Raw genomic sequence first — 19,833 nt, 5'->3', positions numbered from 1 at the left:
TAGTTGCCACTATTTAAGTTCCAACCCTCGTGTAACAAATTTGATAAGCCTGCCACCATTGGCGATTCTGTGGTCAGACGAATAACGAAATTCCGCATGAACAGCTGAAGCGTCGGAACATCGAATGGCTGTTTTCAATTCAGCAACGGTTTTGGGGTTATTGCCTTACACCTTGTCTTTAACATAGCCCCACAAAAAGGAGTCGCATGTGTTCAGATCCGGAGAACATGGCAGCCAATCGAGGTCTATGCCAGTGGCCTCTGGGTACCCCAGAGCCAGAATGAGGTCCCCAAAGTGTTCACTCCAGGACATTAAACACTCTCCTGCTTCGATGGGGTCGAGCTCCGTCTTGCATGAACCACATCTGGTCGAAATCGGGATCATTTTCGATAATGAGGATGAAATCATCTTCCAGAACCTTCATATACCGTTCGATAGTCACCGTGCCATGAAGGAATAACGCACCGATTATTCCGTGACTGGATTTTGCACACCACATAGTCACCCGTTGAGGGTGAAGAGACTTCTCGATCGCGAAATTCGGATTCTCAGTCCCCCAAATGTGCCTATTGTGTTATTGATGAACCCATCCAAACGAAAGTGGCCTTCGTCGCTAAACCAAACCATATTCACATCAAAGTCCTGTTCGTCAATTCTGTGAACAGGTGTTGGCGAAACACAACCGCTGTTCCGTGGCCATGGGGCTTAGTGGTTGATGAGTTTCAATTTTTTATGGGAAGAGATGCAGGTCTTCAACAAAAATTTGTCGCTTTGTCTCCTCGTTGATTCCTACCTGTTGTGCAGATCGTCTGATCGATTTTCTGGGGCTGGTTTGAAACACAATGCGTGTCTTCTCGATATTTTCAGGAGTTTTCACACTTTTTGGATGACTGACATTGCCAACACTATCATCGGGAACACTATTCGTTCTCTCAAACTTGCGAATTAAATATTTGATTGTTTGCACACTTGCACCACTTGTCTTCATCTTGAACTCTGTCGCAGACTTCCTTTGATCCGCTGTTGGGCTGTTATTTCTCGCATAATAGGCCATCACAAGCGCTACGCGCTCAGGCACGCTGTACAGTGACATTTTCTCGTGTAAATGGCAGACAACAACATGCGCATGCGCATACTAATTCCCATCATGCCCCGCGGCCAGCCGTGCAGTTTAAACGTCCTAGCGCAAACCGTTCGGAAGTTATAACGATATTCTTTCATATAGTTCAATAATTGTCACCCTGTATTATTATGCATATGGCAAGATTATATAATATTATGAGGAAGTGAAAAGTGGAGATGTTCCATACAAAATGGCTATGATGATGACAAGAGAACTTTGAAAGTCCGTAAGACAGATAAGGTCTTTCACTGACTGATTGAAGAGGAGAAGGTAGGGCTGTAAGAGCTTGTTACAGCGGTCATTAATTTTAGTTCAAGTAAATCAGCACATGTCGGTGAGATATATTCAGAAATCCGTAAATCTATGGGAGTTACAAGGTGCACTGATTTTGTATCCGCATAGATAAAACAAGAAACTTGTTGTCCGGTTCCTAGAAAAGTATTATTAGCACCCTTTCAAACTACGCATGAACTGATGAGTGCATTGAAGAACGAAAACAGAAACTGAGGGATGCTGGATGAACATCGGGGTGCATTCAGGAAAAAAGAAAGGGACGCAAGGAGAAATTCTGAGTGTGTGCTTATAATGTAAGAAATAATAAAGAAAATTTGGTAATCCGCAAGGAAACTGCGGACTAGGAGAAAGATTTAGAACGATTTGGTGGTGTAAGATAGTCTGAACAAGAATGACTTAAGAGTTGGAGTAAAACTGTGCTGCATGCATCACCTTCAAGCATCAGTTTTAAAAATGCAGCTGATAGCACGACTACCAAATCCATTAGTAACTGAAAAGTTGTCATTCTACTGGCTATGATGGTGTTTCTAGCAGAATGTTAAAAACTGGTTTTAACTACGTAGAAGTACGCCAAATCCGTCTTTTTTACCACTCAGGGCATATTTCCCAAAGCATTTAACGCTCATCCATACGACCGGAGGTAAGTAAACCACCTCTTATTGCAGACTTATTTCACTCCTAAACGTGGCTGCCTGACTGAAGGATACTGAAAAGTAGATCGAACCAATGGAGACACTGCTATGTATTATTTCATTCCTATAAACAAGGCCCCGACTTTAAACATATGACTCTCTCTGTACAGGATTCATAATATCTGTGCTAGTATAGAATGTGGACAAAAGCGGAAAGCGGTGACATCTGGAAGTTTGGGTCTGTCCAGGAGATGTGGTCGGTTAAGGCGGAAGCTTCCGTAAAGCTGCAAATCCGGATTCGAGTCCCAGCCTGGCACACATTTTCATTGTCATCAATCAATTCTGAAACTGGAGTTTCGCGATTATAATTCTTGTATTTTATAGTCAAACGATCGCGGCAACGCCTGTTCCTTCAGAATGACTTCAATAATATCTCCCTTACATAGACTGAGTCTTATTTTAATAACAGAAAGGAGAAGGTCGTATAGACAGTGTCACAGCGATGTAACTAACCTCAGAATGGGGTCCCACAAGGATCGATATTGGACCCACTCTTTTTTTTAACTTACATAACTGATCTACAAATGGTCTTAAAAATGATTCAAAAAGTGTTATGTGTGCTGACTATAAAAGCATACTAGTGTATTTAACCAGAGACAGTTCAGGTGAAAACTGAACAAGACAAGTGGATCACAGCGATGAAATACTCAGTGTAAAATTTAATAACTAGTTATTTTCCTGTACCATGGATCATGTATCCGGTTAATGATATGGAATGAGCCGGCCGTGGTGGCCTAGCGGTTCTAGGTGCTACAGTCTGGAATCGCGCGACCGCTACGGTCGTAGCTTCGAATCCTACCTCGGGCATGGATGTGTGTGATGTCCTTAGGTTAGTTAGGTTTAAGTAGTTTTAAGTTCTAGGGGACTCATGACCTCAGGAGTTAAGTCCCATAGTGCTCAGGGCCATTTGAACCATTTTTGATGTGGAATGAGTCATTTTACATTCAAATTGCATATCCATATGTAAGTGTGGCTACATGCTAGCGATTTACAAGTTTGTTTACGCGACTCGTTTCAGGATGTTTTGTCATTACAAGTATCCGTCATCGTGTTGCTGTAAAGACAAGAGTGTTGGCTTATTTACCAAATTTTCATTTTCTGCCAGATACTTGTGCAGTGCACTGAGAGCAAATAAAGTATTTATACAGCAGAAGCGAGGTTTACGAATATTGTCTAAAGTCGATAATCACACATCTTGCAGGTTTTTTAAGAATCTTGGAGTTTTAAAAATTACTTCCCAGTACATTTACTCTTTAATCGGTTCTGTTTTCGTCTATAAAAATAAGTTTCAGGTGAACTATGATCTGCACAATTACGGTACGACACCAGAGAGTATTACCCATGTAGACTTTACCTCCGTGTCTAGGGTTCTGAGCGTAATTCTGAAATCTGGCGCAGATGTATTCAAGAACCTCAATCTAACATAAAGGAAGAAATTGGGAATAATGACAACTTATAAGGAAAGTGAAACTCATACGTCGTTACCCAATCTTTATACACTAATTAGACATCCAAATTTATAGACTGAAGTCCTGTTTTTACGTTTCAAGCAGCAATATTCATTGTAAAACTGCTTGACACGTTGTAATGTATTGTAAACATGACTCTGTATATACAGATGTAGCAACTTATTTTCTTAATAAAATACCATTGGAGCCAAATAAACATTAAACTACCGGTAGGTAGCTGATCAATGGAAGAAGGAAGTACAAAAATGTTCAGGGAAATACAGGAATACAGAAATACAAGTCGCTGAGGAACGAAATAAGTAGGAAGCTAAGACGAAATGGCTGCACGGAAAATGTAAGAAATCTGCTGTGGCCGCCCACTTCAGACATCGTAGCGCCTACTGCATCGGCATCCCACCAACTCGAGATGCCTGCACCACAGGGCGTATAATCACCAGGAAAACCTACGTCGTCTGTGTTGTCAACATAAATACTTACCGGCGGCCACAACACGACACAAGGCCAGGTCTCCATTAAACGCCGCCAGGGACCGCTACCCGTTCACGGAGCCTGCAGAACAGCTTCACCAGAGGTCGCAGCTAGCCAGGAAGTACTTTGATACGCCAGTCACGTTATCGCATATAGTTCCGACAGATACATCCATGAAACGGTCTTTATAAGGCTGCGTACTGCTGGGAAAGGGCAGTCCGACGCACCGCTTAGATTGGGTTGATTTCGGGGGAAGAGACCAAACTGCGAGGTCATCGGTCTCATCAGATTAGGGAAGGATGGGGAAGGAAGTCGGCCGTGCCCTTTCAAAGGAACCATCCCGGCATTTGCCTGAAGCGATTTAGGGAAATCACGGAAAACCTAAATCAGGATGGCCGGACGCGGGATTGAACCGTCGTCCTCCCGAATGCGAGTCCAGTGTGCTAACCACTGCGCCACCGCGCTCGGTGCACCTCTTGGAAGCGTACAGAGCTGCTACGGCAGCCACGGCCGGATGCCCCTTCTAGCTGGACGATCTCGGGCAGGTGGACGCGGTATGTCTTGACATTGTAGAATTGTTTGGTTGTGGTCTCTCCCCGTGAAGAGTCGGGTCTTTTCTTTTATTATTTGTTAGTTTATATTTGTGACGATCCGCATTTGGGATCCAGTCTGTTGTGCTTTTGGATATTGTATTATGTTTCGTTTTGGTTTAGGGACTTGTGTTTTCTGCAGCGCAGATTCTTCAAAATCGAATAAGACATGATTGTCGGAAGGACTGACTCAGCATACAGGAAAGTCAAAACAACCTTCGGTGACACAAAAAGTAAGGGTGGTAACATTAAGAATGCAATGGGTATCCCACTATTGAATGCAGAAGAGAGAGCGGATAGGCGGAAAGAGTACATTGGAGGCCTCTATGAGGGGGACGATTTGTCTGATGTGACAGAAGAACAAACAGGAATCGATTTAGAAGAGATAACGGATCCAGTATTAGAATTTAAGAGAGCTTTGGAAGACATAAGGCCAAATGAGGCAGAATGGATTGATGGCTCTATCAGAATTTCTAAACTAACTGGGAGAAGTGGCAACGAAACGACTATTTACGATGGTGTGTAGAATTTATTTGTCTAGGGACATACAATCTGACTTTCGGAAAAATATCATCCACACAATTCCGAAGTCTGCAAGAGCTGATAAGTGCGAGAATTATCGCACAATCAGCTTAACGGCTCATGCATTCAAGTTGCTGACAAGAATGATATACAGAAGAATGGAAAAGAAAATTGAGAATGTGCTAGATAACGATCAGCTTGGCTTAAGAAAAGGTACAGGCACGAGAGAGGCAATTCTGACGTTGCGGTCGATAATGGAAGCAAGAATAAAGACAAATCAAAACACGTTCATTGGATTTGTCGACCTGCACAAAGCGTTCGAAAATGTGAAATCATGCAAGATGTTCGAAATTCTGAGAAAAATAGGGGTAAGCTATAGGGAGAGAAGGGTAATATACAATATGTACAATGGCCAAGAAGGAATGATAAGAGTGGACGACCAAGAACGAAGTGCTCGGATTAAAATCGGTGTAAAACAGGGATGTAGTCTTTTCCCGCTACTGTTCAATCTGTACACCGAGGAAGATATGATGGAAATAAAAGAAAGGTTTAGGAGTGAAAATGAAATTCAAGGCGAAAGGATATCACTGATACGATTGGCTGATGATATTGCTATCCTAGGTGAAAGTGAAGAAGAATTACATGATACGCTGAATGGAATGAACAATTTAATGAGTACAAATATGAACTGAGAGTAAATCGAAGAAAGATGAAGTAGTGAGAAACAGCAGAAATGAAAACAGAGAGAAACTTAGCATCAGGATTGATGGTCACTGAGCAGATTAAGTTAGGGAATTCTGCTACCTGGGTAGCAAAATAACCAATGACGGACGGAGCAAGGACGACATCAAAAGCATACTACTCCTGGCAAAAACGCATTTCTAACCAAGAGAAGTCTACTAGTATCAGACATAGCCCATCATTTGCGCAAGAAATTTCTGAGAATGTACGACTGGAGCACAACATTGTATGGAAGTGAAACATGGACTGTGCGAAAACTGGAACAGAAGACAATCGAAGTATTTGAGATTTGGTGCTTCAGTCGAATGTTGAAAATAAGGTGGACTGAGAAGCTAAGGAACGAGGAGGTTCTGCGCAGCATCGGAGACAAAGGAATATGTGGAAAGCACTGACAAGGAGAAGGGACAGGATGATAGGACATCTGTTAACACATGAGGGAATGACTTCCATGGCATTAGAGGGAGCTGTAGAGGGCAAAAACTGTAGAGGAAGACAGAGATTGGAGTTCATCCAGAAAAAAATGAGATTGTAAGTTGCAAGTGCTACTCTGAGATGAAGAGGTTGGCAAAGAAGGGGAATTCGTGGCGGGCAACATCAAACCAGTCAGGAGAGAGAGAGAGAGAGAGAGAGAGAGAGAGAGAGAGAGAGAGAGAGAGAGAGAGAGAATACAGCAGTCTTTTAATACAACTGAGGAAGCAGCAGTTGTTTTCAAGTAGCAGTTGTATTACTTTTTATTTTAATTTAACTTGCGTAAGCTCGAACAGCATTAAGCAGTGTAGTCTTTTTCACACAAAAGAAGCTAGCTGACGAGCTGAAACATGTGAAAGTCAAAAATGAAAACAAATGGTGTTTTGCTGAAGAAAATGTTATAAAAATAGTGTTTAATTACATATAAAGTATGAAATAGGGAAGTATTAAAATAATGGTCCATGAAAGTAATCAACCAAAACCAAGAAAAAGGGACAGGTTAGTAGAACACTTGACACAAAATTTAGGACTTCTTCAAATATGACAAATGAAGCCGTAGTCCGTGCGGTTAAAGGCGCTGCAGTCTGGAACCGCAAGACCACTACGGTCGCAGGTTCGAATCCTGCCTCGGGCATGGATGTTTGTGATGTCCTTAGGTTAGTTAGGTTTAACTAGTTCTAAGTTCTAGGGGACTAATGACCTCAGCAGTTGAGTCCCATAGTGCTCAGAGCCATTTGAACCATTTTTGAAGCCGTAGTGCGGAAACCAGGAAGATCAGAAACAAAAATTAAATGTGTTATGAAATACGTTATGAAGAGTGCCAGACGTGACGGATATTATATCACACCGACCACATAATTCGTTGTTCAAGAATGACAGATAAGAAATGACAATTGTCCTCCCGTCGCTACTTGCATACTACTAAATTCCGCTTTCCGACCTATTCCCGTTACCACATTTCGAAGTATTCCCTGCAGCGGAATCGCGATGGTGAGAGATAAAGGCTACAAACAGTAACCCGATAACCGCAAACTGGAGGCAGATCTGGTGTCAAATAGGGGCCTGGTTACCCTTTCCGATACGAGAAATTCGTTTTATACAGGGGACGAAACTTGTTACGTAAATTTGCCTTTCCTTGGAAATTGGATAAATAAAACTTTCCGGATTGAGACAATAAATTCCGATGGTGTATCTCATGAATACATTCATGTGTACGCAGACACCGACCCCTGACTGATGTCACCGATAGATATTTCCTCGCGCGGCCCGGGACACGTATTTCCGCAGAGCGGTTTCTGCTTCCTGCACGGGGGATGCATTTATGCCACGCGCTCCAGAATAGAATATCTGCGACATGATGTATATTCTTTGCAGGTAGAACGGATAAAGAATGTTATACTAATATAATATTGACCTCCAAGATGTAGGGCGCTTTACACTATTTTGTTTAGACCGCTATAGTGTGTTGTGATTATGCCATCAGCACTTGATACTTACTGTAAGCCATTGTCAAGAGTTTGAACTGGAGAGAACAATCAGAAACTTGCCGTACTGATTTGTATCTGTGAATGAAAAGTTGTGTTAATGTCCCTGCAGTTGGAAAAATAGAAGAACGCTGTCACACTGTGTACCATAGGACTTGAATACGCATTACACTTATTTATAACTACTAGTTTTACATCCACAACTTGAATATAAGCCAGTTTATTACATTACTGTGAAATGTCAATTGAGATATGAAAGAGAAGTAGAACTAGTTACTGAAAGTGAACATATTGGAAGGCTGGGAGCAAGAACAGAAACGTAGACAGGGGAAGGCAGACAGGATGTACATGGTGGTGCAAAGAGGAAGAAGATGTATTACTGGAAGAAATCTGATCTTACACAGTGCAATAATGAATGGTCTCAACAAGTTCGTATTCTCAACAATCGAAGCCCTCTGAAAACATATGGCCATTTTTTGATGATGATATTACGACATCACTGTTACATCCAAAAACCAATATGCTGCAAAATATGATAGACTCATTGATGTGACTTCAATTGAAATGAGATCATTTATTGAAATATTTTTACTTTGTGGTTATATTGAAGTACCACGGCGGAATATATGAAGCATAATGGGAAACAAGATCAGATTCCTATTATAATCTTGTTGCTGGAGTTCTTCCCCATGACTGATTCAAATTCAAAATGTCCAACATACACTTACATGAAAACGACAAATCTAAATAACTCAGGTAAGCTAAGGTTATTGACTTGCTCAATTTGTAAAGCTCTTTCTCTGGAATAAATCGTCCAGGTTTTTCGAAATTGTAATCATTTATTTGTTTGTACATGTACATAATATGTATGGATTACTGACCCATTCGCATAGTTCCTTCGTGGTGTGTCGCTATTTTTTCTTAGAGTGAATATGGGCTGGCATATTTCAAGATCATCTGATTAGACCCTATCTTCTGCGTAACACGCTTGGTGGAAAAAACTATCGCACCGTCTCCGTAAGGTACTACTGGAATGTGCCACTAGCAGTCAGGCAATGATTATTTTTACTTTTATTATTATTTTATTTGGCGTTGATGTCAGAGCATACAGACGCGTCAAAGTTTTAAAACATGGCTGCTTGATTCAGTGACCATTTATAAATTAAAGTTGAAACAAATGAGCCCTCGGTCACAATTTTAGTGCTATTAAGCAGGTTTCAACACTTCTAAGAGTGCGTTCACCAGAATTTAAATGTTTAAAGTGACCTATAACATAATTACAAATTTATAAGAAAAGAAAATTTTTTTGTATAAAAATGTAAGTACTGACTTACAATACAAGACAGAGCCACTACTTACATGTCACACATAAAATAAATAACAAACCAGAAGGGCTTAGCTACAAAATTTTTTTGTAAAGAGTACATGAAGGAGAACCACTATAGGCTGCTCATATCTGTAAAGCCACAGGTAGCAACGGACTGAGGCGTCCGCGTTAACAACTGCGGGAAGGTGAACATGACACCAAGAGTGCCATCTGGTAGCAGTAAATATAAGTAGGCTACGTAACGTTTAAAATATAGACAGCTGAATGTTGAAATGAACAGTATTTAGTACTTGAACTCGCAGGCAAAGATATGCGAGCAGCCCCTAGTGGCTCGCCTTCCACATATTTTACTTTAAATGGTGACTAAAGCTGTTTCGCTTTATATTTATTTTATACGTGACGTGTAAGTACTGCTTCTTTTTGTATTGTTAATCACTTTTCAAACTGTATTTATATGCTTTTACCTAAGCAAAATGTTACCATGTCTGCTGTTGTCGGCCGGCCGAAGTGGCCGTGCGGTTAAAGGCGCTGCAGTCTGGAACCGCAAGACCGCTACGGTCGCAGGTTCGAATCCTGCCTCGGGCATGGATGTTTGTGATGTCCTTAGGTTAGTTAGGTTTAGCTAGTTCTAAGTTCTAGCGGACTAATGACCTCAGCAGTTAAGTCCCATAGTGCTCAGAGCCATTTTGCTGTTGTCATATAAAACTTTACCTGTGAGTTCAAGTACTAAATACTGTTAATTTTTTCATTCAGCTGTCTATATTTTAAATGTTAAGTAGCCTACTTATATTTACGGCTACCAGATGGCACTCTTGGTGTCATGTTCACCTGCCCGCACTTGATAACGCGGGCGCCTCAGTCCGTTGCTACCTGTGGCTTCACAGATATGAGCCCATAGTGGCTCACCTTCGTGCAATATTTATTTTTAAAGAAAAGACTTGTGACTAAAGCCCTTCTGGCCCGTTATTTATTTTACACGTGACGTGTAAGTAGTGGCTCTCTCTTGTATTGTTAGTTAGTACTTACATTTTTATATTAAAAAAATTCTTTTCCTATAAATTTGTAATTATGTTATAGGCCACTTTAAACATTTAAATTCTGATGAAGGCACTCTTTGAAGTGTTGAAACCTCGTTAATAAGACTAAAATAGTGACCGAAGGCTCACTTGTTTCAACTTAACAATGTTTCCTCCGATTGCTGGTCTGACACTTGGGTGGGGGGGGGGGGGGGAGGTTCGGTGGCAGCGCCCTGGCCAACACCTTCTCCAGCGTTCACTCCTACAGATTTCTTTTTGTGGGGGAAGGTGAAGCGTTCAGTTTGCGATACACCGATGGACACTCCAGAAGAGCTGGTTGCCCATTTGGCTGAAGCTACTGCCATTATTCGTGAAACATCTGGTAGTTTTAAGCGTGGTAGACAATTATTACTATGTACATGTCAGTTGTGCATTAATGTAAAGAGAAGACGTTTCAGCAACAATGTCATCGTGTGGCACCTTGAACACCGTTTCTGAGCATCACTAGCAAAAATTTTTCTTACATAAAAACTTTTCTTGTATCGTCCAAAAATCTAAAATTTTGTGTATGTAATTCTTTTTACACATGCTATAAGCAGTATTATTCACAAGTACCTCCAGGATTTCAGAAGACGATTGGTAAGAACTTAAAGAGATAGAAAAGAAGACACACATGAATGGATAGAGCGACTCTTCAAGTTATAAGATTTGGAGGTCAGAACAACAACTGTGTAAGCTGTAAATAACTTTGGTTCAATGTTACAATCTTATCACAGAAATACATGCATTTACTCAGTTTACAATGTGACAATAGTAGTCAAACGAACGCATCTCGTCCTCAGAAAGTGAAATAATCCTAAACCCCAGAATGGTAAATTTTAACTAGAAGTTTCTTTTTCAAAATTATTCTTACGACTACTTCACGATATTGGTCAGTACTACGATGAACCATCCGATTCCGGTTCAAAGTTCGGTACTATTTAGGATGACAATCTACAGAGGATGGTTGGTTTTGCGACAAGATGGGCAAAAGGTTATTCAAGTTCGCTGAGTTTACAGTGGTCGCAAGCTGGTAAATACGCCTCTGCGCGCGGTGTTTACCTTAGCTGCAATGAGCTGTCGTCTGCATGGCTGCTTTCGTCCTCTGAAATCCCTATAAAAACTAATTAAGCCTCTGCTGATATTTCCAGCAGAAACTCTCCCTACGTTTCTCGTTATGGGAGAAAACACGTACTCATCCTTAGTCTTGGAATATGGCGATATGTTCACTCAAATTTCCGCTCTGCGTCGTACAGAGAGCTATGCGCCACATTCTCCCCTTGACGCCAGTTCAGACAAGAGTCCCCGAAAATTTCGCTCTCGTCTGTTCCGTAGCCGAACTCTCTCTCCACCTGTGTTCTTTCGTTCTCCACGTCACGGCTTTTTTAGACCAAGCGTTCCTCTTATTTTGTGGAAAGTCCCTCTGCCAATTGCAAGGGCCCTATCATTGAACTGCGTCGAAATCTTGGCACTTTACTCTTTCATAGTTCGTTTACGCCAATCGGATGTTCCGTGCCCGCTCACATGTGTACTATTCGCTGTTGGTGATCAACTGCGTCACTGGTTTAGTTCGTATCCATTTGGAATTCCGCAACGCAGTTTTCTACAGCTTCTTTCTGTCCTACTTGTGGTGGCCCGTTACTTGCTCTGCAGCATGCATCACCTGTCCGGTCGCTGACTCCCGCAGCGGGACATCCTTTAAGAGCTCTTCGTGGTGCCTCCCGTGGTGCGGCCTCTGCATCTTCCCTCGCTGGCTTCCACATAAGACGTTTCGTCTCGCTATTTGTTTCACCTTCTGCTCATTGACATGCATTTAATAGGAGCAGTGTGTTAATACCGTCGATTGAGTGTCATCCCTTTTGCATTACAAACTTGTAGGCAAATCTGCTCATTAGCGCCGATGTTATGTGTCATATTCACCTTCCTGTTACGATGTATAAAACTCTTATGTAAGGTGCAAAATTAACCTTCATTTATTCTGCCACCTTGCAAAGTTTCGATTCCTAATTGGCGCTGTTGCGCAGCAGCCGAAGGGATATTGTGCCAAAGCGTTTCCGGGCCGCGACCGTCGGCGGATTCTTCTCGCTACTGTGGGCGAAAGCGACTGTTTTCCAGCTTCTGTGCGAACTGTTAAAGAAGTTCAAATGTGTGTGAAATCTTATGGGACTTAACTGCTAAGGTCATCAGTCCCTAAGCTTACACACTACTTAACCTAAATTATCCTAAGGATAAACACATACACTTACGCCCGAGGGAGGACTCGAACCTCCGCCGGGACCAGCCGCACAGTCCATGACTGCAGCACTCACGACCGCTCGGCTAATGCCGCGCGGCGACGAACTGTTCTCAAGCCTGGAACGCAATGGGGTCTTTACTTAATCCGGCTAACAGGTGTGGCCTATCGTAATCGGGTGGTTTAAAGGCAAGTGTTTCCCACAGAATGGTTGGCGTTTCCTGGTGCCTTTTGGGAAGAAAACTACTGCCGTTGTCGGCAAGAAGCAGCATTTTACAATAGTACTGCGAGAGTGAGCAGAAGACAGCCAGTCGAATAGTCTGCTTTGTGACGTGGAGGCTGATTGGCCGAAATGTCAGCACGAGAAAGGAGCGCCGTGGGGCTGTGGGCACCTCACGGAATCGTGGTGTCAGTTGGTGGCTGTGGTAGAGAGCAGGAGGCGAGCTGGAGTTTTCTGGAGCGGAAGTTGTCTGGGGCGAAGGTACCGTGGAGGCGTGTTTCGGAAGTGTGTTGTCAGTGAGTAGCAAGGTTGTTCTCTAGATACAGAAGTGTTCGGACGTGCATTGCCTTTCGAGTACGTGGGAAACGTCTGAATCTATTGCTTGTTTTCGAGATGGGCGGTGATGTTAGCGAGTGTACACGGACTGTTAAGTAATAGACCACCCAACATAGCGTTGATCAATTGGATAGCTGGAGGCGTTGTGTAACGAACGGAGCGAACTTGTGAAGGATTATTAGAAGAAGAACAAATTGTGTTTTCCTCCAATATAAATTGGAAGTGTGGAGTGCTCCTGTATGTCCTTACCCTGTTTGACTTCACCCTACGTTCGTGTAGTATTTGCAGAATGGTGTAGTCACAGACTATGGTGTGCGTTATCCAACCCAGTGGTCGGATTTGGAGCTTTTTAATGTTGTCAAATGGCTTCAAAGCATCGATTTGTGGCATAGAGAAGGTAACTGTCTCGCGAGTCTAAGCGAGACTGGCGTCCCATGGCTTTACAGAGAATGTGTAGCAGCGCCTAGAAATCATTTAGGTGCACCAATAAACCTTTTGGAGGAAGTCTACCGAGCAATAAGACACGTGAACTGTCTGGCGCACCACGCGACGCTAATATGTTCGTGGGCTGTGGTTGCAGTCACGACAGGACTTCATCAGACGGTGCAGTAGCTCCAAGATGAACGGACGAAGAGGAATGGTTCACAACGACGTGTCAGGACAGGTAGACAAATCACACGCTCCACACTGTTCCATCGAACTGGTTTGCACTTGTAGGTAGGCAACCCAACGCACAGATTTCCAAAGGGGGCTGCTGTCGCATCATTCCGACAATTTGTGTAAGCGCTTACTGCGGTTACCATATCGCTAATTGTGCCCGTATTGAGCACCTGTAATATGAGTTAAAAACTTTGGAGATATGCTTTATGCGCTGACATGTGCCTATTTTGTATATGGATTGTAGGTGACGATCATGATGATGCTTTGTGTTGTGGCGTAGCAAGACTGCCACGCCACGGAAGTAGCCGAAAGGCACGCGTTTAGTTCACGCAGGCAAGAGATAGGTCTGTAACAGGATACGTAATGAATGCTATAAAGAAAAGTACGTAGCTTCTGGAATACTTAACTTTAATCCATCCTTGGTACATCGCTATTGACGATATAAGTGAGACTCCATAGATACATGCAATGTTACTAATGGCGCCTTGCTAGGTCGTAGCCATTGACTTAGCTGAAGGCTATTCTAACTATCTGCTCGGCAAAGGAGCGAGGCTTCGTCAGTGTAGTCGCTAGCTACGTCGTCCGTACAACTGGGGCGAGTGCTAGTCCGTATCTCGAGACCTGCCTTGTGGTGGCGCTCAGTCTGCGATCACACAGTGGCGACACGCGGGTCCGACATGTACTAATGGACCGCGGCCGATTTAAAACTACCACCTAGCAAGTGTGGTGTCTGGCGGTGACACCACACTTTGTTTGTGGGGCGTTCAACTGTGCGGTCATCAGCGCCCGTACGAAGTCCCAATTTTTTCCACACTCCAGTTTTTTTACATAGTCCAATCCAGCCACCGTCACGACTGATGATGATGATGATGAAATGAGGAGGACAACACAAACACCCAGTCCCCGGGCAGGGAAAATTCCCAACCCGGCCGGTATTGTGTCCCTTTTGAAAAATTCAAGCCGGTATATTTGAAGTAAATAATAAAAGGACTCTGAATAATATTACACGGACATAAACGACAAGTTAATTATGAAAATGTATTAAATTAGGTTCAAAGAAAGACTATATCGATTGCAATGTAATAAAAAGACATTTATATTAGATGAGATCGTAGTGCATAACGTTCTCGAAACTAACATTATTATCTTTGTCATTATATATGAGAAAAAAGATATATAAAATCACTTAAAGTCAGATCATTTATTCTGCTGTATGTTAGGTACGCTTGCTATTGTAAAGCAGTAGCTTTTTTTCTCTTTGTTCTCGTACGTAATGTGTATTCTGTGCTTAGTGGAAATATATTTACAAAAAGTGAGTGCATTGTGTTACTTAAAGAACCCATAAAAACAATTCTTCCTGAATTAATAATTGCAAGAAGTTATTTAGCATTTTTTCAGTCCCTGCGAAGCAAGTAGCGCTGATCTTTGACTGGCAACAATTGGCCGCCATTAAGCGGCGTATTTAAATTTTTTTTTTTTTGTGTAACATATCACCACAGCCGGAGCAGGAAGACTCATTTAAAGTTATTCAGTTAATTAAAGTGCAAAGCTTCACTAATTTTAATTCGTCAAAAAATGCATACTTTCAAAGATACGGTTTATTCTTGGTCAATGATCTTAGCCTGCATTACATTTCGCCGAAAGCATTTGAAATAATTTGTAGGGAGCTTGGGGCTCATTTGAAACATTATATTTATCTTTCGCCACCTATATATATATATATATATATATATATATATATATATATATATATATATATATAAAATCCCTTTCTTGTGTTTCACTTAATAATAACAATTAACAGAAAGGAAGGGATAATATACCGGGAATCGAGTAGGTTTCGAGCAGTAGTCTTCTGGAACGAATAACCCTGTAATCCCGGCAGTGATTCATTGTTTCGGAAACTTTGCGAGTAAGACTGTACCATGACCTTTCACAGGTTAGTACTTTACGGAGTTCGTTGAAGGCTTTTTCGCACTCGCATCCTGCCTCTTTCGATTTTCAGCTGTTAGTCTCTTCTTTCTGTCCGCTGCAAGCGCAGATGTGGTGTCGTCTGAAGAACAGGGTGCCAAAGCAAGGTTGGCACCTCGTAATGGAACCACAGGAAACGATAGCCGCTGCATGCAGAAAGCATGCATGAGTAACGCTGGCGTAGCCACTACTCCTGAAGCCTCTCCGTGCCACTACTATCGACAGTCTAGTTACATCTGAGCAGAGAGACACTCGCCCAATTTACTGACACTGATCAAGACGACAGCATCATCTTAGATAGAGCCAATCTATTAAATGCCTTAGGCAGAACCTAAAGTAAATATTATGTCAGTTATTCATCAAGTCAAGAGTCTTGTAAATTTCATTCTTATGGAAATGGTATGTTCCAAGTTAAGTTAATCTTCATAGCTATATTGCGATAAAGTGAGCTAATATTTCCACTCAGTTTCCACCTGCAGCAAATCTTAGAACCCACCGCTGTGCCGGCGAGGGTGTTGTCGTCCGGCACAACACCAGAAACAGACATTCTTGTCCTCGGTCGGTTTAATGCCCAATCGACATAGGCCGCCGCTTGGGGCGTCAAGCAGAGACAGGTAACAGAGGCTCCAAACCCGTATCAGCTCTATATAGAAAATACCACGTTAGTGGCGGCGCTTGGGTTGCCAAGCTGAAAGTAACGCCCAAGTCCAAGATTTGTATGCAGTGTATACCACAGAGCATCGAGGGGAAAGTTGTGTGTGTGTGACGGGGGGTGGGGGTGGGGGTGGGAGGGCCACAAATATTAAGTCGCCTCGCTTATGTGCAAAACTGTTGTGGAACCACTCCTTTTCTTTTCTGCTACACATTAACGTAAGAAATAGTTGTCAACCTGTATGGTACAGTGATCTTCGTACGGCAAAATAATTTTATCCCCAAGTTTAGTTACGAGGATGGATTGTTGCATTGTTACATTGTAAGTCACATTTTCTGTAATGGACAATATCAAACGAAGTACATGGTTAAAATGACAGTTTTATAGTATTAACTATTTACTGTGTTTAATAATGCCTACTGCAAAAAGTATAATTTACAGTGTAAGACGTATTTGTTGCAGAATCTAAGTTACTAGCGCTCAGACAGTTTTCAACCAATGTCACGACCTCACAGACTATGCCATCATAAACACGTAACCTGCATTACTGTAAGATAGCGTATTTTAATTATTGTCTATAATATTCTTCGTTGCCTAAAGTTTAGTTTACAATGTCAAAAACCTTGTTTGTTGCATAACATAAATGATAAGTGCTCAGTTTAACAATTCCTCAGCCAATGTTCTCACAAACTTTGCCATTATAACCGTTCAACCTGTAATACTGTGTAGTATAATTATTTATTGTGCTTAATATTGTCCATTGTGTAAAGAGTAATTTCAACGTTAAGAAATAAGTTTGATGCACAACACCCTATGCAAATGTACTGTATCCTTGCATATGATGTTTGGTTTCGAAAGAATTAGTGCCTCTTTCAAACGCTAGTCAGTTGTTTTTACTGAACATGTCCCAACAAACCGAAAACTAGTTTGAAATAAAAAAGTCAGTAGAACAAAACCAGTGTACTTGTTATTCAACCCTACATATGAGATTGTTCTACCAAGAAGAAGCGGAAGAATCAGTAAATAATAATAATAAACAGTTTACACCACAATGACATTACTTCCCTTAACGAACCACAGGAGATCACTAGTCCCTTATCCCTAAATACTCAGAAAACGTCTGTGAACAAACTCTGAATTTTTATCGGTGGACTGCTAGTTCACCTTGTATGAGGTGGTTTTTTTTTTTTTTGCACTGTCAGTACAGCAGTTTGTAACCTCAAAACAAATTTCAGTATTTCACAGCCACCTTATTCACCAGATATCGCTCCGTGCGACTTTTTTCTATTTTCCAAGAGTCAAAACGGCGGTCAAGGGACACAATTTTCAAACAACACAAGATGTCCGAAAAGCTGTGACGAGGGTCTTTGAGAATATTACAGAAGATGAGTTCCAGAAATGTTACCACCAATGGCAGAAGCGCTGAAAAAAGTGTGTGCAATGAGAAGGGTACTACTTTGAAGGGACAATACTAGACTTACGAATGGTGGGCTCCATGTGGTTGCTGCATATTTGGCAATTTTAATACTAGACTTGACTAGAACGGTAAGCAACATTTTTTTTTCACATCAGACTAATTACTTTGTTGCGCACCTTCTATGATAGATAGGTGATTCTTGTCCCTATGGCGATTGTAGCTTGACACGATACGTGCACCAAGTTTGTTTGAAATCGGTCCAGTAGCTTAGGAGGAGATATCAGCATACACACATACATACATATACTACTGTCCATTAAAATTGTTAAACCAAGAAGAAATGCAGGTGATGAACGGGTATTCATTGGACAAATATATTATACTAGAACTGACATGTGATTCATTTTCACGCAATTTGGGTGCATAGATCCTGAGAAATCAGTACCCAGAACAACCATCTCTGGCCATAATAACGGCCTTGATACGCCTGGACATTGAGTCAAACAGAGCTTTGATGGCGTGTACAGGTATAGCTGCCTATGCAGCTTCAACACGATTACACACTTCATCAAGAGTAGTGACTGGCGTATTGTTACGAGCCAGTTGCTCGGCCACCATTGACCAGACATTTTCAATTGGTGAGTGAGATCTGGAGAATGTACCGGCCAGGGCAGCAGTTGAAGATTTTCTGTATCCAGAAAGGCCCGTACAGAACCTGCAACATGCGCTCGTGCATTATCTTGTTGAAATGTTGGGTTTCGCAGGAATCGAATGAAGGGTAGAGCCACGGGTCGTAACACATCTGAAATGTAGCGTCCACTGTTCAAAGTGCCGTCAATGCGAACAAGAGGTGACCGAGACGTGTAACCAATGGCACCACACACCATCACACCGGGTGATACGCCGGTATGGCGATGACGAATACACGCTTCCAATGTGCGTTCACCGCGATGTCGCCAAACACGGATGTGACCATGATGTTGCTGTAAACAGAACCTGGATTCATCCGAAAAAATGACGTTTTGGCATTCGTGCACCCAGGTTCGTCGTTGAGTACAGCATTGCAGGCGCTTCTGTCTGTGATGCAGCGTCAAGGGTAACTGCAGCCATGTTCTCCGAGCTGATAGTCCATGCTGCTGCAAACGTCGTCGAACTGTTTGCGCAGTTGGTTGTTGTGTTGCAAACGTCCCATCCGTTCACTCAGAGATCGAGACGTGGCTGCACGATCCGTTACAGCCATGCGGATAAGATGCCTATCATCTCGACTGCTAGTGATACGTGGCCGTTGGGGTCCAGTACGGCGTTTCGTATTACCCTCCTGAACCCACCGATTCCATATTCTGCTAACAGTCACTGGATCTCGACCAACGCGATCAGCAATGTCGCGATACGATACACCGCAATCGCAATAGGCTACAATCCGACCTTTATCAAAGTCGCAAACGTGATGGTACGCATTTCTCCTCCGTACACGAGGCACCACAACAACGTTTCACCAGGCAACGCCGGTGAACTGCTGTTTGTGTATGAGAAATCGGTTGGAAACTTTCCTCATGTCAGCACGTTGTAGGTGTCGCCACCGGCGCCAACCTTGTGTGAATGCTCTGAAAAGCTAATCATTTGCATGTCACAGCATCTTCTTCTTGTCGGTTAAACTTCGCGTCTTTAGCAAGGTCTGTAGTGTAGATAGGTGGTTCTTGTCCCTATAGCGATTGTTGCGTGACACGATACGTGCACCATGTTTGTTTGAAATCGGTGCAGTAGTTTAGGAGGAGATATGAGCATACACACATACATACATAGATCCAGCTCTGTAATACGTATCGATATGAGTGTTCAATTGGTAGGATACTACCATTTGCGAACACCCATTACAGACCGACAAAGAATATAAGAAAGTACAAAGAGGAGCTAGTGGCTTCGTGTGTGTCTGTGGAGCATCTCGGGCAGGGAAATCAATAGCGCACGGCCCGCGAATGCCAGGTGTCGAGGGTCGTTTCGAGTCCGCAGTACGGTTTAGGCTGGGCGCACACGTCCAGTCCGCTAGTTTGTTTTGCCGTCGTCGTCGTCGTCTTAACGGCACGGATCACTGCTCCGTTTGGGCGGCTAGC

The sequence above is a fragment of the Schistocerca americana genome, chromosome 7, assembly GCF_021461395.2.
Source record: "Schistocerca americana isolate TAMUIC-IGC-003095 chromosome 7, iqSchAmer2.1, whole genome shotgun sequence".
Classification (NCBI taxonomy): domain Eukaryota; kingdom Metazoa; phylum Arthropoda; class Insecta; order Orthoptera; family Acrididae; genus Schistocerca; species Schistocerca americana.
This window is presented reverse-complemented; position numbering follows the sequence as displayed.